At 41.5% G+C, this 24,752-nt stretch overlaps 1 protein-coding gene across 6 annotated transcripts in view; it reads left to right on the plus strand.

Annotated features, from left to right (window-relative positions):
* The first annotated feature begins 7,139 nt into the window (after nt 1-7,139).
* Nucleotides 7,140-24,752, plus strand: part of STAG2 (stromal antigen 2) — a 146,810-nt gene continuing 129,197 nt past the window's right edge. Inside the window, exon 1 of one of the 6 annotated variants that reach the window (XM_045994926.1) lies at nt 7,140-7,306. The gene's annotated coding sequence lies outside the window, so the exon portion shown is untranslated. Of the gene's footprint in view, nt 7,307-8,248; nt 8,537-8,557; nt 8,613-9,185; nt 9,528-9,698; nt 9,778-24,752 lie in introns of those variants that run through there. The other 5 variants (XM_045994924.1, XM_045994930.1, XM_045994929.1 and 2 more) reach the window with 5 other exon arrangements.

Genomic DNA, 24,752 nt, shown 5'->3' on the forward strand with positions numbered 1-24,752 from the left:
CTACCCTAAAGAGTTTGTACTTTGTTCCTCTGGCCCTCACACTCAAAGTGTGGACTTTAGACTAGCTGCATGGGCATGACCTGGGAGTTTGTTAGAAATGCAGAATCTCAGGTCCCGCCCAAACCTCAAACCTATTAAATCACAATTTGCACTTTAGCAAGATCTCCAGCTCACCCTTTTTTAAAAATTTATTTTTTATTATGTTCACTTAGCCAGCATATAGTAGCACATCATTAGTTTTTGATGCAGTGTTCAATGATTTCGTTAGTTATGTATAACACCCAGTGCTCGTCACAACACATGCCCTCCTTTTTTTTAAAAGATTTTATTTATTCATTTGAGAGAGAGAGAGAGACAGAGAGAGGCAGAGGGCGAAGGAGAAGCAGACTCCCAGCTGAGCTGGGAACCCAACAAGGGGCTCGATCCCAGGATCTGGAGATCATGACCTGAGCCGAAGGCAGACCCTCAACCATCTGAGCCACCCAGGTGCCCCCAAATGTGCCCTCCTTAATACCCATCACCCTGTTACCCCATTCCCCACCCCCTTCCCCTCTGAACCCTGTTTGTTTCCCAGGGTCCATAGTCTCTCATGGGTCTTCTCCCTGTCTGATTTGTCACCCTTCAGATTTCCCTCCCTTCTCCTATGGTTCTCCGTGCTATTGCTTATGTTCCACAAATGAGTGAGATGTATGATAATTGTCTTTCTTTGCTTGACTTACTTCACTTAGCATAATCCCCTCCAGTCCTATTCACATTGATGCAAATGGTGGGTATTCATCCTTTCTGGTGGCTGAATAATATTCCATTGTATATATGTACCACATCTTCTTTATCCATTCATCTGTTGAAGATTATCCTTAAGCACATTAACATTCGAGGAGTATTGTTCTAGGCCACCTGAGCCAGTAAGAGAGTCTGCAAATGAATGAGTTAAAGTAAAGGAGGAAGAATGGAGCAAGTAAGTAAGTATGACAGTAGGAAGTAAAGTGATATTCTAATCAGTTCTGGGTCAGATGCAAAAGAAATTGGACGTGGGTCTATTACTGTAGCTCAGATAAGAAATGGGAGGGGTTGGATATGAGGGACAAGCAATCCTTTGTATACAGATACAGCTTCAGTTCCATTAACTCATACTGGAAATATTGTATGTTACTCAAAGTGAAAAAAATATCAGCAAATTCAATAATAAGGTATTTGAGATGTCTTAGAAGATGCCATGTATTCGTTTTGGACAAGGCCTATTGGTATGTCTACTTCCTTTTGATGCCACAGGTCCAAAGTGTACTCCTGAGTGTCACAGTATCAGGCACTTAATCATACAAATTCATACAGGGGTTATGATAAGGATTTCAGAAATTAAATCACTATATCAAAGTTCACAAAACTAGAAATTCAGTTTATTAATATATAGTGGAGTAATTACCTTTCCACTAACCAGAGATTTTTCCTTTATTATCAACATTAATTTTTTTCAAGTTTCTATTTATTTATTCATTTAAGTGATCGCTACACTCAACCACAGGACTCAAACTCATGACCCTGAGATTAGTAATCACATGCTCTTCTGACTGAGCCAGTCAGGTGCCCCAGCATTCAATTTTTTATGACAACTTTTAAATTTTGAAATAGTTTAGAACTCACAAGAAGTTGCAGAAATAATAGATAGTTCCCATGTACCCTTCATGCAGCTATTCCCAATGATAGCTTATGTAACCATAGTACATTGTCAAGCCCAGGAAACTGACACTAATACAGTACTATTAACTCAAATACAGACCTCATCGAGTTTCACATTTTTTCATGCACTTGTGTTTGTGTGTGTCTGTGTGTTTATAGTTCTATGAAATTTTATAACGTGTTGATTTAAGTAAACATCACAATCAGGATACACAACTGTTTCACCACTGCAAAGAAACCCCCTCCCATTACCCCTTAATAGTCACACACTTTCCTCAACCCTAGCCTTTGGCAACCACTGATCTCTTCTCCATTACTGTAATTTTGACATTTTGAGACTATCACATAATGGAATCATATGATGTGTAAGCTCTTTGAGATTGGCTTTTTCTGGTAAGCATAATGCTCTTGAGGTTCATCTAAGGTGTCCCATATATCAGTAATCCTTTCAATGGCTGAGTACTATTCCACTGTTTGACCATATCACAGTTTGTTTAACCATCTGCTGGTTGATGGACATTTGGGTTGTTTCTTGCTTTTGACTTTCAAAAGCAAATCTGCTATGGGCATTTGTATGCAGGTTTTTGAGTAAACATACATTTTCGTTTCTTTAGGATAAATGCTCAGGACTAAGAGACCAAGATTGCTGGGTCATATGGTAAGTATATGTTTAACTTTATAAGAAAGTACCAAATTGTTTTCCAGAGTAACCAGGATTAGATTTTTTTAAAAGATTTTATTTATTTAGGGGTGCCTGGTGGCTCAGTGGGTTAAGCCTCTGCCTTCGGCTCAGGTCGTGATCCCAGGGTCTTGGGATCGAGCCCCACGTCGGGCTCTCTGCTCAGCAGGGAACCTGCTCCTCTCTCTTTGCCTGCCTCTCTGCCTACTTGTGATCTCTCTCTCTCTCTCTCTCTCTGTCAGAGAGAGATCACAAGTAGGCAGAGAGGCAGGCAGAGAGAGAGGAGGAAGCAGGCTCCCTGCTGAGCAGAGAGCCCAACATGTGGGGCTCGATCCCAAGACCCTGGGATCACGACCTGAGCCGAAGGCAGAGGCTTAACCCACTGAGCCACCCAGACGTCCCCCAGGATTAGATCTTAAAAATCACATAAGTAACATCCATTTACTGTAAAAGAATTCACATAAGGTAGCAACGTATAAAGTGAAAGTAAAATGACAAATCCTGGAAGCTTACACAACCTCTTTCCTGAGAGGTAATTGTCATTAGTTTTCTGTATATTCTTTTTTTTGAAGATTTTATTTATCTATTATATGAGAGAATGAGAGAGAGAGAGAGAGAGAGAGAGAGAGTGCACGATGGGGGAGGGTCAGAGGGAGAAGCAGACTCCCTGCAGAGCGGGGAGCCTGATGTAGGAGTCAATCCTGTGACTCCAGGATCATGACCTGAGCTAAAGGCAGTTGTTTAACCAACTGAGCCACCCAGGTGTCCCAGGTTTTCTATATATTCTTTTTTTTTTAAAGATTTTATTTATTTATTTGACAGAGAGAGAGATCACAAGTAGGCAGAGAGGCAGGCAGAGAGAGAGAGGGAAGCAGGCTCCCTGCTGAGCAGAGAGCCCGATGCGGGACTCGATCCCAGGACCCTGAGATCATGACCTGAGCCAAAGGCAGAGGCTTTGACCCACTGAGCCATCCAGGTACCCCTATATATTCTTTAAGAATGTTTTACGCAGGGATGCGGGTGGCTCAGTGGGTTAAGCTACTGCCTTCGGCTCAGGTCATGATCCTAGGGTCCTGGGACTGAGTCCTGCATCGGGCTCCTTGCTCAGCGGGGAGCCTGCTTCTCTCTCTGCCTCTGCCTGCCACTCTGCTTGCTTGTGCTCTCTTTCTAACAAATAAATAAAATCATAAAAAAAGAATGTTTTATGCATATGTAAGCACATATATGTGTATATAAATATATATATTCACAAATGGGATCATACTATATAAGTTATTTACAAATTATTTTTTCACTTAACATATCTTAGACATTTTGGGTGTCAGTAGATAAGTATGTACATGCTTTTAAAAATTGTTTTTAATTTTAAGTAGGCTCTATACCCAATGTGGGGCTTGAACTCATGACCTCGAGATCAAGAGTCTCATGCTCTACCAACTAAGCCAGGCAGATGCCCCTGTACTTAACTGCTTAAATGGAAATAGGACCCCATGGTATGGATGTATAATTTCTTTAACCAATTCCCTAAATGATGCCATTTCTATTTTCAGTTTCTCTTTATTACAAAGCTATGATGAAAGTTTTACTACATAGATCTTTGTGTAATTTGTACAAGCATATCTGCATGATAGATTCCTAGAAATAGAAGTGTTGGGCTAATTTTACATTTTGCTTTTTTAAAAAAATATTTATTTGGCAGAGAGAGAGAGCGAGCGAGCACACAAGCAGCGGGAGTTGGAGGCTGAGGGAAAGGGAGAAGCAAGCTCCCCACTCAGCCAGGAGCCTTATGTAAGGCTTGGTCCCAGGACCCTGGGATCAGGACCTAAGCCCGAGGCAGAAGCTCAACTAACAGAGCCACCCAGGCGCCCCTAATTTTACACTTTATATGTTGAGATATCTTGTTTTTAAACAATTCCCACCAAAGGTATATGAGAATTCTTAGTTCTTCACTGACACTGAGTGTTACCCAAATTTTTCATCTCTGCCAATCTGGTAGGCAAAGTGTATTTAATTTACAGGCCTTAGTGGTGAATGAAGTTGAGCATTGTTGTATGTATTTATTAGCCACCTGCATTTCTTTTTTTTTTTTAATTCATTTTAGGGGTGCCTGGGTGGCTCAGTGGGTTAAAGCCTCTGCCTTTGGCTCAGGTCATGATCCCAGGGCCTTGGGATTGAGCCCCGAATCGGGCTCTCTGCTCAGTGGGGAGCCTGTTTCCTCTTCTCTCTCTGCCTGCTTCTCTGCCTACTTGTGATTTCTGTCTGTCAAATAAATAAATAAAATCTTTAAAAAAAATTCATTTGAGAGAGAAAGTATGCGCATGAGTGGGGAGGGGCAGAGGGAGAGGGAAGAGGGAGAAAGAATCTGAAGCAGCCTCTGCACTGATCGAAGAGCCCAACGCAGGACTCAATTCCACAACCAGGAGATATGACCTGAGCTGAAACCAAGAGTGGGAAGCTCAACCAGCTGAGCTACCCAAGCGCCATCTGCATTTCTTATGCATTAAGTTGACTCTTTATATCTTTTCTCCATGTTTCTTTTTTTTTTTTCTTTTCTCCATGTTTCTATTGGAGTATTTTTATCTTATTGATTTGTGAGAGTTCTTCATATGTATTATGGCTTTTCCTTTCATATAGCAAATATATTTGCTTATACTTCATCTTTTGACTTTGTTTATGGTATTCTGATATACATAATTTCAAATTTCTGTGGACTCAAGTCTATCCATCTTCAGGCTTCTCGATTTTAGGTCACATTTAGAATGGTGTTAGAAAATACAGAATATGTATACATGCTGCTTAGTACTGTAGGCTATCTAGGAAACCTAATTTATAATCAGAAGCTTGTTCCATTTGTATAGATGGAGTTGAAGAGAACTATGGGATACTTTATTCAGATTATGGTAAGGCTAGAAGATTCTCTCTGCTACCCTGTGCGGTGTGCATTTCTAGCGACCAGAATACTTTTGCATCGAATAGTGTCTTGTCCCTTAGATAGCATCAAATGTTCTATGTATTCAACTTTCCTTTTTCTTATTTCTCATCAGGCACCAAAAGCTTCTGTCATTTATATATGTATACATATATATGTATGATCTGTATCTTATATATATCTTATATATGTATACATAAATGACATATATACTTATATATATATTTATATATATACATATATATATAAAGATTTTATTTATTTGACACACAGAGAGATCACAAGTAGGCAGAAAGGCAGGCAGAGAGAGAGGGGGAAGCAGGCTCTCAGAGAGCTCAATGCAAGGCTCCATCCCAGGACCCTGAGATCATGAGATCATGACCAGAGCCGAAGGCAGAGGCTTAACCCACTGAGCCACCTAGGCGCCCTCTGTCATTACATTATGATTTTTTTTCCATGAAGGATAGGTTACAAAATAATTAGATTAAAGCTTATTTTCTGTCAGTTACATATTTCATTTGATGGCATTTTCTCACTTTGTCCTCAAATTCCCAGGGTTTACTCTTCTGCCTTTCAGGACCCTATGAAATAAATTTCACTTCTTCGGATAGAACTGGGGCACAGAGCACTGTGATCTGCACACACCAAAGGCTCAATAAATATTCTTGTGACTAAGCTCTAGAAAGAGAGGATACTGTGAAACATACTTAAATATCAGTATCAATTTGCTATACAGTATTTTTCTGATGTTACACCAGTTATAGTTAATTTTCTTCTATGATATTTTTCAAAAGATGAAAATAAGTTTACTAAAGAGGAACTTTTCAAAGTATAAAATTGTTTAAAATCTCAGCTGCTACACAGACAAGAATGTGAATTTATAAGATAGATGCAATACTGTTTGTACCACGTACTATATAATGTCATGTTTGGAGCAGAAAATCAGTGGTTTTTAGCTAATACTAAGACAGGAAATCATTGAATATCAATTGATATTAAATTGGCACAATTGAACTAAATTAATGTAAAATGATTTGGTACAGAGCCCAATTTTTCTATTACTTTAAGTGGAATTTTGCATTAACTTATATAACTGTAAATTTTCCACTACTCCCTATTTAATGTTCTAGCTGCATCATTCTGTAACTTGAATCTATTAAAAACTGTATAACATTCTACCAAAGATGGTCTATAAAAGAAATGGAAATTTATTTTGAATAGTATTCCACTCCCGAAAGCTTTAGAGGTAAGTAAAAATGTCTCGGATTTTATTTGTTATTGATATTTAGATGTTTCTGTTTAACTTTTATTGTTCAGTTGATTAAATATACCGTAACTCTTTTTTAAAGTTGCAGGAAAAAAACAGTAAGCACAGCGAATGGGAAACTAAAACAAGCGTGGAATATAATTTGAGGGCTGAGATTAATCATTATATTGCATTAGGAATGCTTTAGAGGTGATATCGGGTGAAATCTCCACGATTAACAAGGGTCTTTCGTTTCTCCTCATTTAGAAAATTTGTCTTGTTATTTAATACATTTATTCCTTTTCTTCTAATTAAAAAGTAATATTAAAGGAATATTCGAACCAAACATTTTTAAAAAAGAAAGAGGAACTAAGCGCTCTTAGCTATACACTATTGTATGAATCTGAGAACTTCTTTAACAGCAATGGAGACACTGTAATAGGTCACTTCTTCCTGTCCTAGGAAAAGCGGCGCTTCGGAGGGGACAGGCCCTCCCCGAGTTTTTTTCTCCCCCGCGTAGAGAGCTCTCAGCGGTCAAAGGTCCGGGAGGCTGGATTCAAAACAAACAAACAAGAAAATAAATAAAAAGGGTGATAAAGACTTGCGTTAACTGGTGGTCAAAGGAGCGCAAGGGGTCCTTTTGCACTTCACCTTGGAGGAGGGGTGAAGAAGCAGGATTTAGAAGGAGCCAAAATTCTTAACCAAGTCGCAAGCACGCCGGGTCCCACGTTTCCAGGAACACGGTGGATAATCGAGGAAGGCGGGGGAAAACGGGGTAGGTACCCCTCGACTTCTTCAGCCCAAATTTCGAATTCCCCCCACTTTGCTCTGTCCCGTTTCTTCCCCCCACCCCGCCCTAGGAGTCAATAAATTGGTCGAGCGCCCGGCCTAGGCTCGTAGCCCAGTTCCTTAAGTTTCCTAGACCCTAGAGAGAAAGACCACGTTTTCTGGGAGACAGGAATAATGGGCTGTAAAAAAACAAAATTTTTTTTCTCCAGTGTCAAGTCTTCCTGGTAGAGAATCGGCTTGCTTTCCCTCCACAGCCGAAGCAAAAAGCAAACAAAACAGAAACTCAAAAAGCAAACCCCCTAAATCAGGTGCCAGAGTTCCGCGAGTAGAGTTGTTTTGGTGGTAAGGAGTAGGGACCGCGGGGAAGCGAGGGTCCGGAACTAGGACGGAAGGCCCCTCGCTGGGGCGTGTCAGAGGAGGGGACAGGGAAGGGTGATGCCGGACTGGGCTGCCAACCTCGGGCCGCGCGCACGGGGCGCAGGGGCCCGGGGGACGAGTCCCGAGCGAGCCCGGTTTCCGATTTCCCACGGTCCGGGTCTCTGCCGGACATCCCTAACGACCTCCTTTCGACCCTCGCCCCCCCTTCCCCCCTCCATTAAAGAAAGAGGAAACGCGGCCCACTTGGGTCCGCGGCGGAAGCGCTGCCAAACGAATGAGTAAGTCAGGCGCGGGCACGGCACCTTGTTTACCCCACTCGGCGGCGCGCCCCTGCGGGCGCCTCGTTCGCAGACGGCGTCGGAGACGCTGAACCCAGGAGGCAGTCGGCCACGATTGGTCGGTGATAGGGAGGAGGACGCTGGGAGACAAGCGTTGCAGTGCCAGCTCTCTACCGCTAGATGCCGCTCCCTCCCAACGGGAGCTGAGCGCGGGTTCGTGGCCGACAGATGGCGCCTGCGCGTTCCATTCGCCTCCAAGTCGCCGAAGAGCGAACACCCCAAACAATCCCGAAGCGCCACCAAAAAAAAAAAAGAAAAAAAAAGAAAAAAAAAAGAAAAAAAAACCCGCCGGATCCGACCGCCACTTTCAAAACCCCCCACCGCTCTAGAACCGCGGGAGCTTCCGTCCCTGAGTAGAATTCGAGGGTGTAAAGAAGAGGAAGGGGAAAATATCTTGTACCAGCCCAGGGGTGAAGAAGCCCCCGGCCTGAGAAAGAAGGAAGGAGGAGTGGGGGAGGCGAACAGTCTCGTTGCTGCCTCTGTGTACGCTGAGGGGGGAGGTAAGTTATAAAATGGCGGAGGCGAAGCTTCTAGAAGTTTGGAGGGGCACCCGGAGGGCGCGGGGCCCACTGTGAGGTGTGTATGGTTGAAATAGGGCGCGAGAGAGGAGTTGGGAGGGAAAGAGAATGGGCACTCTGTTGCCGTTTAATTTCCCCTCTACTCCCTTTGCCCCCAGCGGGGGCAGCCATGGAGCGGGTGGCTAAGTCAAGACGGGGAGAAGCCTCCCCGTCCCCGCGTAACCCCCAACCCTTCTTTCTGCCTTCTCCCCGCAAGTGGCTACCTCAACACTACCAAGGAACTTCCAGCCCCCCTTCCTCCCTACCTCCTACTCCTAGAGTGGCTTTCTACTGCACGACTCTTCTTTTCGACTACCCTCGCTGAAGATTTTCTCTTCCTTCCCTCGCCCAACTCTCCCTCGGGGCCTCCACGGAGACCCCCCCCATGGGTGGCCCAAAATGGAGAACGCGGAGCAGCGCAAGATGGAGGCTCCGCTTCTCTGTGTAGCATTAGATTTAGGTGCCTTTTCTCCGGCAGGCTCTTAAGCCTGGGAGAGCCCAAACTGGAGGTGGGGTGGAGTGCGAGCCGTAGTCGGGGGAGGAAAGCCGGGGAGGCCGTGGCTGGGGTGGGGGAGAGCGCGGTATCGTGGTGAGGGGAAGGAAGAGAGCAAAATGGTGGTGCTGGGAACCTAGGGGGGAGGGGAGAAGCGGAGGCTCAGTTGTGTATATTTGGGCCTCGGACCGAGGGAGGCGAGGGAAAATCTACTCTGATCACACCCCTCCCTCGTGCCCCCTCCCTTCTCCCTTCCCCTCTTTCCTTTCCTCCCTCCCTTCGCTCCCTCCCTCTCTTCCTCCCTTCCTAGAGAGGGAACAACATTCATGTGACGGGCCCCTCTGCTTCTCCCCCGCCCCATCATCTCCAGCGCGTGGTGGGGGAACTGCTTGGGAAAGCGATTGGCATCGATCTCTCCATCCCTTCCGAGGCCCGACTTCGGTCAGTTTTCTTCAGGCAACAATTTTATAAATAGGCTGGGGTCTGGCGGTGTTGGCCCCCGCGTGCAGACCTTGCCCCGGAGGGGGCCCTGCCTGCCTGGCATGGGAGGAGGGGGGAAGGGCGGGAGTGGAAGGCTGTTTGTTGGGGGGTTTTGGCGCCACTTTTGTTTTAGTTTTAGTGCTGCTTTTCGTTCCCACCCCCACCCGCACTGTCTTTCTCAAGGCACGAACTGAGCTGATCCTTGCCCCAGGTAGGCAGCTTCTGCTTTTTCCCTCCACACTTTTATTCTTGCTTGGGGTTGACTTTCTTTTTTCTTCTTTCGCGTACCCAGTACGGTGATTTTAGCAGGAAAAGGGTATGATGGGCCATGGGAGAGAGAAGGTGTGGGAAACAGCATCAAGTAGTTCCGCAAAACTTTGAGCCCCGTTCCCATTTTTTTCTGGCCTACATTCGTAAACGTATTGTTGATTTCTGCCTTTTTTTTCCCTCGTCGCGAGAAGGTCTTGTTTTGCCTTTAGTTTTTTATAAACCGCTGTACTTTCGACATTTAGTTTCCGCTCTCCCTTGGTGTATATGTCATTTTATTTTTAATTCTGAACTGTAATGGGTCTTATCGTGAGATTTTTCGTGCTGCAGTGTTCAGCTTTAATTTTTAATATTGATTAGTAGTTTCATCCGGTTTGTGAGACTTTCTCCTCCGTGGCCTAGAAATGTTTTATATGTTGTTGCCTACCACCCCTCCCTTCTCTCTCCCTCCGCCTTTCTCTTGGATGTAGTTTCTTAATTGAGGGTCATGGAGCTTGATTAAATGGTTATTTACAGTTTACACGGCATATCTATCAGAAACTTTTGATCTGTGGGATTAGGTTTAAGTAAACGAAAAGCTTGCGTTGCTTTGAAATGGTTCCTTAAAATGCGCGGGCCGCCCCCCCCCCCCCCCCCCCCCGGTAAAGCCCCATCTTCCCCTCGTACTGGAGTGTAAATTCCATACCCCTTTTCTCCCACGGACCGCCGTATTTCACGGCAGCCACACCCTGTATTTGTCTCTGTGGATTGGACTCATTATCAGCTTAATTTAGTGACTCTTAAACCACCATGATGGGACTTGCTTAAGCACGAAGCTTCTTTTCCTGTTTAGTCCTAGTGGTTAGTGTCGAAAGAGGAATAATCGAGGTTTCTTGATGAAACCTTGTGCGGTCCAACCTCTGCCTTTTTTCTGTTGTCTTTTTTCCTACTCCGGGCTGTTGGCGGTGTCAGCACCGCTGCTGGGGGCGGGGGTGGAGGGGAGAAAGAGTCGGGTTACCGAAGTGCGTCATTCCTGGCTTTAGCAGGGCCTGCTCGGGAGCTGCTGGTGTTTGTTACTGTCCTCGCAGCACTTTCCTGCCAACCTTCTCTCTCTGCGTATTGGTTAGGAGCAAGAGCAGGAGGCGGTCTTCTAATTCTATCTGTAGCCTAGCGCGTTGCGTTTCAGGGTATATGTGAACTTATTAAAAAAAAAAAAAAAACCGGCCCTGGAAAGTGGATACATTTCTGTTTAATGACATACAAGTCAGGTAGTTTAGACTTGCTTTCATATGTTTTCCAATGAACGATGGGGTTAATTTTGAACATTTTAAACCACTTACATTAAAATGCCTGGTTTTATTTTTACATTGATATCAATCTATAATTAGGGATCAGAAGGACCAGTTAAGGCATAAGTGTTAAGCGGTTTTTCAGGTGGTTGAATTGTAATTTTATGACACATTATGTTAAATAGTCTCTTTTTTTTCGTTTTGAGCCGAAATGCTATATGAATGCAAGCTAATTGCAGATGTTTAAGTTAATTTTCATCACATATTCCTTTTTATCCTTGTGGATATAATTTTAAATATGCCCTTTGGATCTTACGGACTTCATTAAAATTCTTAAAGATGGCCATTTCTTTGTTTTTAACTGAATTCTTAAATGTTCCGCTTAACAAGTAGTTGTGTAGGGTGACAGTTACATTGCTTAATTCTTGATTTCTTGCTGGTCTTTGATACTTCCCTATCTTTGGGTTTTTGTCAGTGTTCTTACTGAGCACAGTGTCTTCTTATAATTCTTTTCTCAAGATAATAATTGGAGGAGGGAGGGAGGGAGGTAGAGATGAAAAAAAAAAAAAAGGCCTTGAGTTGATTGTAGCTGGATGATGACTACAGGAGAGCTCATTGTACTATTCTCTCTACTTTTTTGTGTGTACTTGAAAATTTCCATAATTAAACAAAAAAATTGAAAAAAGATTTCAAATTGTCTTGGAATTTTGGTGTGATGACATAAAGTTTATATTTACGTATCAGTTACTTGCATGGAAAACTTGTCCTTGTATATAAGTACTTACACAATGCCTGATATATAAACTTTGAAAAAATACTTAAATTGAACCAATATAGAATAAGCAATATTAAGTTCTTACAAATTGGCTCAACTTCATATGTTTGTAACTTAGTCTGAATGTGGTCAATTTTTAGTTTCTTTTTTTGAGCCTTTGAAAACGGGAAAATTCCATTCTCAAAGTTTGTAAATTCTGCTTCTTGTCTATTTCATTAAGTTGGAGTTACAGTGAGTCAGTATGAAAGGGATTTACTATTAATAGGAGGGGCTTTGGCAGTTGCAATAAGTGACAGTGGAAGGGATTCTGGTGCCCTAGGGCGCATTCCTGGTAGGAAGATAGAGGTAGGAGTTGAATTCAGTTTCAGTATTTGGTGTTTAATGAATGGGTAGAGACAAGGATTGGATAAGAAATGTACTTATTAGCCATTCTTTCCCACTGTGAAGTAACTAGCATTCCAAGGTATCAGAGACTGGCAGTGGGGATGGGGTGGGTTCTTTTTTTTGGGTAACTAATATGAAAACAAATGTTTACTTGTAAAATGAGTTAAATCCCACCTCTTAAAGGATTTGGTGTTGTAGTTAAAAGTTGATATGTAAAATATTCTAATGTGCTCTATAAAGGACATTCTGACCATTAACCATCAGCAGTAAAAGTGCAGTGCGGTTAAAATAATCAGTTTCCATAATTAGTATATTTGAATTGTTCCTACGCTCTTTGAAGGTAAGTACCTTATTTTCTGCAGTTTTGTGTTGTTCAGTGTCAGGCTTTTTACCCCATGAGATGTATTTTTGAATATATGTCAAAGTTCTAAAGGGAATCCAAAATAATAGATGTTTAATTTTTGTGTTGGGTGAAGTGTGTTCCCTCATCATTATTAAAGCAAAATTCCACTCTAGTCTAGGAACAGATATTTCGTAACTGTTAATATTAGTCTGTATATTCATATTTAGCATTTTAGCTTTAGAAGAATGTTATGAGATGACAGATTACATATTTTGAATTCTTATTTGTATGCAAATCTTAAGTAGATGATGAGGATTGTGGCTTCAGATTTATTGTGGCAAGGTAACAGTTAAACTATTAAGCCAACAGATTATGAGTTTGGTAACTTTGAAGTCTGTTTAGTTAGGATTTTTTTTTAAAGTTCACACACTCCAGACTTTAATGAAATTAAATCCTACATTTTTCATTATTTTTTTTTTCAATCTTGCCTTATTGACTGGTGGTTGTCTGAGGACCTGTGTATTAAAATGGGTAGGGAAGGGTGGGGAGCAGGCTCAGGCTCAAATAAATTATCTTTTGGGAATATAGTGTTAGATGTGAAAATATGCCTTGGACAGTTTAGTAGTGCTTAATATTCTGCATGTTTAACTGATGCCACCCACAGTCATGTGTGGGAAGGGAGTAAACAGTGAATAGCATATTCTTTTTGCTTTTGGTTCTTTATAATGGGAGGAAGACTCCAAATTTTGATGCTGTAAGGTAACTTTTGCGTTTAAAATTTATATTAAATGGACACAATGATCTGTTCATTTTATCTTAGGATAATGTTCACATCTCTTTAATGTGGTGACTTTTGTGCCTCACATGTTAAAAAAACCAACCTGGTCTTGTATCAGCATTTTGAAATTGCTATTAGTAGATTATTTAGATACTTGAAATGACAGTTACTGTACAGTGGAGCACTGTTGTATACCTATTTTGAAAGTTGGGGACCTTAGCAAAGGAAAGGGATAGTCCCAGTTAGCTATGGGTATCAGTATATACTGAAATGTGATTAATTACTGGAGAATAAAAAAGAAACTTTAATGATTTAGGCTATTTTAAAACTTCTGTACGTTTTCCTTATGCAGTTTTCTACATTTGTTCCATGCATAGGACTTTTAATTTGTGGTTTAGTACTGTCTTGTATAATATTTTCTCTGTATCTTTGGCTGTCATGAGTGGTGGTTATTGCATGTTCTTTCTGTTTGGTGAAGATAATGTGAGAAAACAAAATTGTCAGTTAGTTTTTTTTTTTTTTTAACATATCCTGGGTTGCCTACTTTGCATTTAATCGAACCAAATTTTATATTTCTTCAGTGTAAGTGGTGTTGCTTGTGGAGTTTTGAATATGTGCATTCTAGAAAACAAACTACATCTCTTAAGTAGCTGTGGTAATCTGCTACCTGAACTGTGTTCCTAATGTATGCTTGATATAGTTCCCTCTTTGATACTAACCAGAGGAAAACAAGAAGTCTTTACATATGGTTAGTCAGGAGATTATTGAAATTGTTTTATACTCCCCATTCCTCCAAAGGAATGGGTGAATAATGTTAATGCTGTTTTTAAAAAAATTTTTTAATTGGATAATACTAGGATTGATGAGACCAACTAGAGAGATTTCTGTAAGCTCTGGATAATCTAGGGTACACTCAAAGGTAAAATTCCTTTTTAATGTCCCACTGTTGTTAAAGGGAAAAAGAGTAAGTCCTGTTTACACTTTTGGCATGCATAACATTGGTGTAATGGGATTTGACCTATAACTTGTTGAATCCTGAGATATTCTAAGAAATAATTTAGTTTGAGTTCCTTTTGAATGCCAATAACTGTTTTAACTTTTTTTTTTGATTTAACATTTTTTTAAGATTTTTATTTATTTATTAGAGAGAGAGAGAGAGAGAACATGAGAGGAGAGAGGTCAGCGGGAGAAGCAGATTCCCTCCTGAGCAGGGAGCCCGATGCGTTCAGCTTGTTTATTGAGCAGTTAGAGTTGAAATAAAAATTTATTTTTATAAATAAAAATGACTGTTTTATAATTCACTGCTCTGACTGATTCCGTATGGGAAGTTTGTTGTTAGTTAATAGTACCTTAAAAATAATTCTTTCCTTGTGTTAGTATTTCTGTTTGCTTCTAATTGCTATTCTAGTTCATCTTTTCACTTTATTAAATTTTCTTGTTCTAATTTGTATAGGTAATAGTTACTGTTGGTGTCTTTGATCATTAGTAGGTTCATTAGTGATCAGTGACAGGAATTTTGGTCTCAGCTTTGCTTTTTCTCTCTCCTTTCTGCTTCTCATAAACCACAATTAGAACTTTTACCTGAAGGACTGCAAGATGTTGGATAGCTGGCCTACAGTAAATTAGTGGAGATGAGGTAAAACAATGTATAGTGCTTTTCATAGCCATGAGTCAAATTTATATATTTTATGTTAATTGTTCCCTTAAGCTTCATTCTCTGGGAGATAATTTTTCCAGTGATGCAGTCTTCTTCTACCCCAGATTCTTTGTTCAATATTGAGTCTTTTCATTTATATTTACCCCTTTGTACTCCCAAGAATAACAAGACCCTGGTGTTCTACAACAGGATTATGCCCCAAGGCATCCATTGTATGTAATGAATTAGTTTCTCTCCTGTGTATCTGGCAAGATACTAGTTTTGTGCCATTCTTGGGAGAATTCAGGAGATGGTCATTCAAATAATTTTGAGTTTTGTGGTTAATCAACATTGTAGAACCCTGGATGAGAAGGGTTGCAGAATATTAAGGGCCTTGGTTTGGTGCTAAGCAGAGTTTTAGCCTTTTTTTTTAAAGATTTATTTATTTATTTATTTGACAGAGAGAGAGAGAGAGAGAGAGAGAGAGAGAGAGATCACAAGTAGGCAGAGAGGCAGGCAGAGAGAAGGAAGCAGGCTCCCTGCTGAGCAGGGAGCCTGATGCGGGGCTCGATCCCAGCACCCTGGGATCATGACCTGAGCCGAAGGCAGAGGTTTTAACCCACTGAGCCACCCAGGCGCCCCCAGAGTTTTACTTTTCAGTTACTTCCTGTCAGTAGCCTTTATATATATGGCCTCTACTAAATATGTATAATAAAATATGAATGCAATTGATAATATTGCCATCTCAGGATAAATTGGTTAGTGTTGATTGTAAGCAGTTAGTGCTACTTAGTTGTTTCAGAAAATTGAATGTGGCAAGTTAAGTGCATAATTCATTTGTAAAAAGAAATATTGTAGAAATTCTGTTCATTACATGATTCAAAACTTTTTATAAAAAGTATTTGACAGAGACTAACATTAGCAATAGTTAACACTAACTGAACTCTTACTCTCCATCAGACACTGTTAAAATGCTTTACGTGTATTACCTCACTTAATCTTCATGACCTTGTTACCCATTACCATATGATTTATTGCTCAAACCAGGATACTTTTTTTTTTTTAAAGATTTTATTTATTTATTTGCCAGAGAGAGAGATCACAAGTAGGCAGAGAGGCAGGCAGAGAGAGAGGAGGAAGCAGGCTCCCTGCAGAGCAGAGAGCCTGATGCGGGGCTCGATCCCAGGACCCTGAGATCACGACCCGAGCCGAAGGCAGCGGCTTAATCCACTGAGCCACCCAGGCGCCCCAAACCAGGATACTTTTGAGCATGAAAGGGGACACTAACTAGATGGCATTCTGGGATAATAGTATAAACTGGAACTGTCCCAGAGAAACTGGATATATGATGTCCCTGATTAATACTCCATTTTTCGGGAGGAATCTGAAGTATAGGGAAGCCTAGTACCTTGCCTAATTAGTAAGTCATAGTAGGGGATTCACAACCTCTGCAGTTTATTTGGACATGAAAGTGATTTAAATGACTTTAAACAGCCATGTTCTGAGAGTTTATTTTTACTCCTGGGGGAATTTCTGTTGGTGTGGGGTTGATTGCAAAAGACAAGAGACAGTTTTTAAAATTCTTCCTAGTAGAATTTCCAGTTTTTTTTTTTCAAGTGACTATTGGACTTTTGAGTGACTGTTGAAAAACAACTTCTGAGGTCCACTGAAATAAAAAGAAAAAGACAAGATAACTACTTTGACTGTATAAGCTGTGTTTTTCTTACGTATTATTCAGACTCCCCTTACTGTTTTCTTGGGAGGAAATGCTAAATCTGTGCTGTTTCTTGGGGGTTCTTATACATTTCTTCTCAGAAGAAAACTGAAAGAGAAATAATTTTGTGACTGGGGAGAAGTGGTGTTAGAAAGAAAAAGATACAGTTTAGACTTATTTCAAGTTAAACTGATCCTGTAACATAATTTGAGAGTTAAGTCTTATAGATATTGAGGTATCATTTCTTTTATTTATTATTTTATTTGAAGGTTTTTATTTGACAGAGAGCGCGAGCCCTTGGGACAGAGAGAGCACAAGCAGGGGGAGTGGCAGAGGGAGAGGCTGGCTTGAGTGGGAGCTGGATGGAGTGGGGCTTGATCTCAGGATACTGAGATCAAGATCTGAGCTGAAGGCAGCTGCTTAACCCAGTGAGCCACCCCAGGAGCCCCTGAAGTGTTATAAAATCAATACTTCCTTTATTTTTGGGTGACTTTTGTAGTTGGCTTCTGTTCCTGCCTGTTTATATTTGTGATACATCCCATCCCCCAAAAATGACTACTGTAGGTTAATTCAAACATTTAGAGAAATAATTTTAGCATAATCTCAGATAATAGTATATCGTAAACTAGGATTTCCACCCTCTTTTTTTTAGTGGGAGTAATTGTTAGCTGATCTCTCGTTTAAAAAATATTTTTTTAAGATTTTATTTATTCAAGAGAAAGAGCGAGCACAAGTGGGGGAGTGGCAGAGGGCAAGGGAGAAGCGGGCTCCCCACAGTGCAGGGAACCAGACATAGGGCTCCACTTAGGGCTCCCAGGACCCTGGGGTCATGACCTGAGTGGGAAGGCAGACGCTTAACTGACTGAGCCAACCAGGCACCCTGGTAGAGAGCCAATGTTAAGAGGACTAAGTTATTTCATACTTGGCTGGTTTTTGGCCATTTTAATATTTTGTTGAGGAATTTGTGTGTGTTTTTTTAATCCCTTAGCTAATTCACTTTTGGAGGTTTTGTTGGTGTCAATATTTTACAAACAACTGCAGGGTTATTAAGTGGATCTACCTAATTTTGCAAGTCTTTTCTTTAGTTCATTAAATCCATCATGAAAGTGGCCCACCATATTTGTGGGCCACATAGTCACTGATGACAAAAGGTTATTTTTTGTGGATTTGGTTTATTATATGAAATTAATACAGTTGGGACTTTATTTATTTAAAAGATTTTATTTATTTTTATAGAGAGAGAGCCTAGGGGTAGAGGGAGAGAGAGAAACTCATGCAGAATCCCCAGTGAGTGGGGAGCCCGACGTGGGGCTCAATCCCATGACCATGAGATCATGACCTGAGCAGAAACCAAGAGTCTGACACTCAACTGTGCCACCCAGGAGCCCCTACAGTTGGTATTTTAAAAAGCTGTTGCTTGTTTTTTTGTTTTTTTTTTTTTAAGATTTTTATTTATTTATTTGATAGACAGATGACATGCAGGCAGAGAGGCAGGCAGAGAGAGAGGGGGTAAGCAGGCTCCCTGCTGAGCAGAGAGCCCGATATGGGGCTTGATCCCAGGACCCTGGGATCTTGACCTGAGCCGAAGGCAGAGGCTTTAACCCACTGAGCCACCCAGGCGCCCCCTGTTGCTTGTTTTTAATCTAGGACTGCTCAGCGGGTAGCCTGCTTCTCCCTCTCCCTCTGCCTGCCTGCCACTCCCCCTGCTTGCGCGCGCGCTCTCTCTCTCTGTCAAATAAATAAAATTAAAAAAAAAAAAACAAAAACGGGCGCCTGGGTGGCTCAGTGGGTTAAAGCCTCTGCCTTCGGCTCGGGTCATGATCCCAGGGTCCTGGGATCGAGCCCCACATCGGGCTCTCTGCTCCGCGGGGAGCCTGCTTCCTCCTCTCTCTCTGCCTGCCTCTCTGCCTAGTTGTGATTTCTCTGTCGAATAAATAAAATATTAAAAAAACAAAAAAAAAACCAAAAAAAACCCAAAAACCACACCAAACACTACATACTGGGATTACTGTATATTAAAGAATATTAGGCTAAAACCTGTAGCCATCAATGCAGTTTTTTTTTTTTTTTAAAGATTCTATTCATTTATTTGACAGAGAGAGATCACAAGCAGGCAGAGAGGCAGGCAGAGAGAGAGGAGGACGCAGGCTCCCCGCAGAGCGGAGAGCCCGATGCGGGACTCGATCCCAGGACCCCGAGATCATGACCCGAGCTGAGCGCAGAGGCTTAACCCACTGAGCCACCCAGGCGTCCCAATGCAGTTGTTTTTGATATAGTGTCCTTAATTTGAGATTAATGACAAGAATTTTTTTTTAAGATTTTAGTGGGGCTTGAACTTACAGCCCCAAGATCAAGAGTCACATGCTCTACTGAGCGAGCCAGCCAGGTGTACCTGGTGAAAAGTTGTTTTTTTTTTTTTTTTTTTTTTTAGATTTTATTTATTTGTCAGAAAGAGAGAGAGGGAAAGCAGGGGAAGCAGCAGGCAGAAGGAGAAGCAGGCTCTCTGCTGAGCAGGGAGCCTGATGTGGGGCTGGTTTCCAGGACCCCAGGATCATGACCTGAGCTGAAGCCAGAGGCTTAACCCACTGAGCCGCCCAGGTGCCCCAGTGACAAGTATTCTTTTTTAAAAGATTTTATTTATTTATTTGACAGAGAGAGAGATCACAAGTAGGTAGAGAGGCAGGCAGAGAGAGAGAGAGGAGGAAGCAGGCTCCCTGTGAACAGAGAGCCGGAAGCAGGACTTGATCCTAGGACTCTGAGATTACCACCTGAGCCGAAGGCAGAGACTTAATCCACTGAGCCACCTAGGCACCCCAATGAAAAGCTTTGGGTGAAAAATAATGATTGAGGCCTGTAAGTGAAGCCTTGGAATGCTTCAGTCTTTGGTGGTTGTTTATAAATGAAGTTAAAAGAGCCCATGTTCATCCCCCATGCTATCCAAAAGTCGAGATCTTCTAAATGATGTTACGGTTTTGTGTAAAAGCAAAAGAGGCAATCAGCAATGACTTTTTTTTTGAAGATTGTATTTATTTATTTGTCCTGGAGAGGTCATGTGCAAAAGCAGGGGACGCGGCCGGCAGAGGGAGAAGCAGGCTCCTTGTGGAGCTGGGAGCCCAACGTGGGACTTGATCCTAGAACTCTCGGACCATGACCTGAGCCAAAGGCAGACGCTGAGCCACCCAGGTGCCCTGGCAATCACTGTTACATGGCACTCTTGTGTGTCTTTATTTCACTTTCTAATTGCTTGCTTTTAAATAGGAATTTTGGGGTGCCTGGCTGGCTCAGTTGGAAGAGCATGCAGCTCTTAATCTCAGGGTTGTGAGTTTAGGCTCCATATGGATGGGTGTAGAAATTACTTAAAAATAAACTTAAAAATAGGGATTTAAAGTTAAATGTGTGTTTAACTTTTTGACTTTGAATTCTTTGTTAGAATGTTAGCTTAAAGTGTCTTTGTAGCAGTATATGATAGTCATTAAATTTATTCTCTATATATGATAATGATTCAGTTTTGATATATTTGAAGTATTCCCATTTCAGAATGGGGATATATGATATCCTCTTTTCTTGGATCTCTAATCTTTTCCCCTTTTTTTAAAAGCAAGAAGAATTTTTCCACACTCACTGATGTGTCTACTGCCACAAAGAACATGGTTAATATTCTCTTACTAAAAAAAGGTCTTTTTTGTGGTTTAAAGAAATAGTATTAAAGATAGTTAGGAACATGAACCTTTGAGAATTTCCCTTTTACACTAAAGAAATAGAGAAAATGTAGGAAATATTAGCAAAGCCATAATATTTTTCTTTTGAGATCTATCCCTCTCTGTTTCCACTACTCATTCCCGCCAAAAGACATTCCTCACTTTATTCCTGGCAGGAGAATTGAGGAAGTGGTGGTAGCCATGGTTAGCAGGGAAGCTGAAGCATGAAGGTATGTTTTTGAAAAGCAAATTTGTCAATGACAAATGGATTTTTCCAGCTCTGTGTATATATACTTTTTGAGTTTTGATTAAATATCAATGCATAAAGTGAGCAATTCATTGAGGAATATTCAGTAGTTGCATTCATATCTGGTTGTTCAAAATGTACTTGCAAAATTCCAGAGGGATTATTTGAACAATATGGGATTATATTAGAAAAAGTTCCTTTTTAAAAAAATTTATTTATTTATTTATTTGTCAGAGAATGAGAGAGAGAGTATGCACAAGCAGGCAGAGTGGCAGACAGGCAGAGAGAGAAGCAGGCTCCCTGCTGAGCAAGGAGCCCAGTGCGGGATAGGATCCCAGGATCCTGGGATCATGACAGGAGCTGAAGGCAGCAGCTTAACTGACTGAGGCACCCAGGAGTCCCAGAAAAAATTCCTTTCTTAAAAAAGATTTTATTTATTTATTTGACAGAGATAGCACAAGTAGGCAGAGTGGCAGGCAGAGGGAGAAGAAGAAACAGGCTTGAGCAGGGAGCTGGGTGGGGTGGGACTTTCCCGCGACCCTGGGATTATGACCTGAGCTGAAAGTTAACCACCTGAGCCACCCAGGTGCCCCTAGAAAAAAATTCTTTAGTGAGGAATTATTCCCTAAACTTTTGAAGTTAGGCTGAAACACGGGCATCCAGGTTGCTGTATGAGAACAGCAAGTCTAACATGAGAGGTAACTATTTGAGTGTATATATAAATATATAGTGCTTAAGTGTACAGTATTGGTGAATATTCACATTTATCTCTCTTTTTTTTTCACATTTATCTCTTATAAGTAAATTATTAACTTCAGACTGGGGATTGTGTTTTTATCTAATTTTGAATTCTTGTGTCATGTGGTATGTTATACAGATTCTTAAATGATAATTGAATTAAACCTTAGGTTTTCTAGAAATTTAACTGCATTATAATTACCTTATTAATATTCACATTAAAGAACTGTGTGTTGGAAGAAAAGTAATTAATTTCCTCTAGTTGGCTTTGCAGTGAAGATAAACTTTATAGGATATCATTACAGCATCTACTAGATTGCAAGTTGTAGTCCTTTACTAACACTGACTTTTTTATTTCTTAAACAACCTTGTTATGTAGTTGGTATTTTCGTTTACTGAGGTTCCAGAATGGTTAAGTGACTTGCCCAAGTTCACTCAGCTAGTAAGTGGCAGAGCCTACTTTTAAATCCAATTTTACCCAAGTCTAACATACTACTTTATGTGGTGATACACTGCCTCCCAGTGGGGTGATTTATAGATTTCTTAGTGATAACCTTTTTTGGGGAAAGAAAATAAAAGGAGATGATAATTGGGGTGCCTAGCTGGCTCAGATGGTGGAACATGCAACTCAATCTCAGGGTCATGAGTTCAAGCCCCACATTGGCCATAGAGCTTACTTAAAAAAAAAAAAAAGAGGGGCCTCTGGCTGGCTCAGTTGGTGGAGCATGCAACTCTTGATCTCAAGGTCATGAGTTCAAGTTCCGTGTTGGGCATGGAGCCCGCTTAAAAAATAAATACAGATTTTTAAAAAATGGAGACAATAATCCAAAATTGTTGAGACCAAGGAGGAAGTTAAACTTGTCAAAGTAGTCGGAGGACCTTTGGCAATTAAGTAGGAGAAAGGCTTGTTTTTTTCCTGCTCTGAGACTTAAAACACATTTTTAAAAATTTATTTTTATGTTTTAAAAGATTTTATTTATTTATTTGAGAGAGAGCATGAGCGGAGATAGGAGTGGAGGGACATGCAGCTTCCACGCTGAGTGCAGAGCCCGACTCTGAGGGGCTTGATCTCATGACCCTGAGATATGACCCGAGCTGAAATCAAAATCAGATACTTAACCAACTGAGCTACCCTGAATTTATTTTTTTTATTCCAGCTTAATTAACATTCAGTGTTATATTAGTTTCAGGTGCATAGTATAGTGATTCAAAAAATTCTGTACATTACCCAGTGCCCATCACAATAGGTACTCTTAATCCCCTTCACCTATTTCACCCATCCCTTCACCCATTTCCCCTCTGGTAACCATCTATTTGTTCTCTATATTTAAGAGTATATTTTTTTGTTTGTCTCTTTTTTCATTGTTTTGTTTCTTAAATTTCATGTATGAGTGAAATCATGGTATTTGTCTTTTTCTGACTGACTTCACTTAGGATTATACTCTCTTGATCCATCCATTTTGTTGCAAATGGCAAGATTTCATTCTTTATGGTGCCTGGATGGCTCTGTCCTTAAGTGTCTGCCTTAGACTCAGGTCGTGATCCCAGGGTCTTGGGATCAAACCCTGCATTAGGCTCCCTGCCCAGCGGGAAGCCTGCTTCTCCCTCTACCACTCCCCCTGCTTGTGTTCCCTCTCTCTGTCAAATAATTAAATAGAATGTTAAAAAAAGATTTCATTCTTTATGACTAATACTGTACACACACACACACACAACCCCCCCCATACATACACACACCACATCTATCTTTTTTTTAAAGATTTTATTTTCTAAGTAATCTCTACACCCAACTTGGAGCTGAAACTTACAACCCCAAGACAGGAGTCACATGCTGCACGGACTGAACCAGCCAAGCGCCCCTCCACTCCATCTTTATCTGTTCACCTATTGTTGGACAGTTGGGTACTTCCTTGTCTTGGCTATTCGAACTAATCCTGCAACAAACATAGGGATGCATACATCTTTTCCAATTAGTGTTCTTGTATTCTTTGGGTAAATACCCAGTAGTGGAATTACTGGATCATATGGCAGTTCTATTTTTCGTTATTTTTTTTTTTTAAGATTTTTATTTATTTATTTGTCAGAGAGAGAGAGAGCGAGAGCGCGCGAGCGAGAGCGAGCACAGGCATACAGAGTGGCAGGCAGAGACAGAGAGAGAAGCAGGCTCCCCGCCGAGCACGGAGCCGGATGTGGGACTCGATCCTAGGACGCTGGGATCATGACCTGAGCCGAAGGCAGCCGCTTAACCAACTGAGCCACCCAGGCGTCCCTATTTTTAGTTTTTTTTGAGGAACCTCCATACTGTTTTCCACAGTGGCTGCACCAGTTTGCATTCCTACAATCAGTGATCAAGGAAGGATTCCTTTTTCTCCACATCCTTGCTCACACTTGTTTCGTGTGCGTATGTGTGTGTGTAAGATTTTATTTATTTGAGAGAGAGTTAATGAGAATGAGCAGGAGGAAGAAGGAGAAGCAGACTCCCTGCCAGGCAGGGAGCCTGTTGTGGGACTCCATCCCAGGACCCCGAGATCATGACTTGAGCTGAAGGTAGAAGTTTAACTGACTGAGCCTGCCAGGTGTCCCTCTTGTATTTTTTTTTTTTTTTTTTTTTTAGTAAACTCTACTCCCGTTGTGGGGCTTGAACTCATGATCCTTGAGATCAAGACTTGCATGCTCTACTGACTGAACCTGCCAGGCACCCCATTTCTTGTGTTTTTGATTTTTAAAAAAATTTTTCAAGATCTTTATTTATTTATTTGACAGATCACAAGTAGGCAGAGAGGCAGGCAGAGCGGAGGGGGAAGCAAGCTCCCCACAGAGCAGAGAGCCCTATGCGGGGCTTGATCCCAGGACCCCAGACCGTGACCCAAGTTGAAGGCAGAGGCTCAACCCACTGAGCCACCTAGGTGCCCCTTGTGTTTTTGATTTTTTAAAGATTTTTTTTTTTTATTTGAAAGAGCGTGTGGGCATTGTGCGTTAAGGACAGCATGAGCAGGGGAAGGGGCAGAGGGAGAAGCGGACTCTGCCCAGCAGGGAGCCTAATGTGGAAGCTCAATCCTAGGACCCTGAGATCATGACCTGAGCTGAAGGCAGGTGCTTAACTGACTATGAGGCATCCAGGCGCCCCTCTTCTTCTTTAATTTTTTTATTTTTTAAGATTTATTTGAGGGGGGGCACCTGGGTGGCTCAGTGGGTTAAAGCCTCTGCCTTCGGCTCAGGTCATGATCCCAGGGTCCTGGGATCGAGCCCCGCATCGGGCTCTCTGCTCAGTAAGGAGCCTGCTTCCTCCTCTCTCTCTCTCTCTCTGCCTGCCTCTCCGCCTACTTGTAATTTCTGTC

This window comes from Meles meles, chromosome X, assembly GCF_922984935.1.
Source record: "Meles meles chromosome X, mMelMel3.1 paternal haplotype, whole genome shotgun sequence".
NCBI classification, from domain to species: Eukaryota; Metazoa; Chordata; class Mammalia; order Carnivora; family Mustelidae; genus Meles; species Meles meles.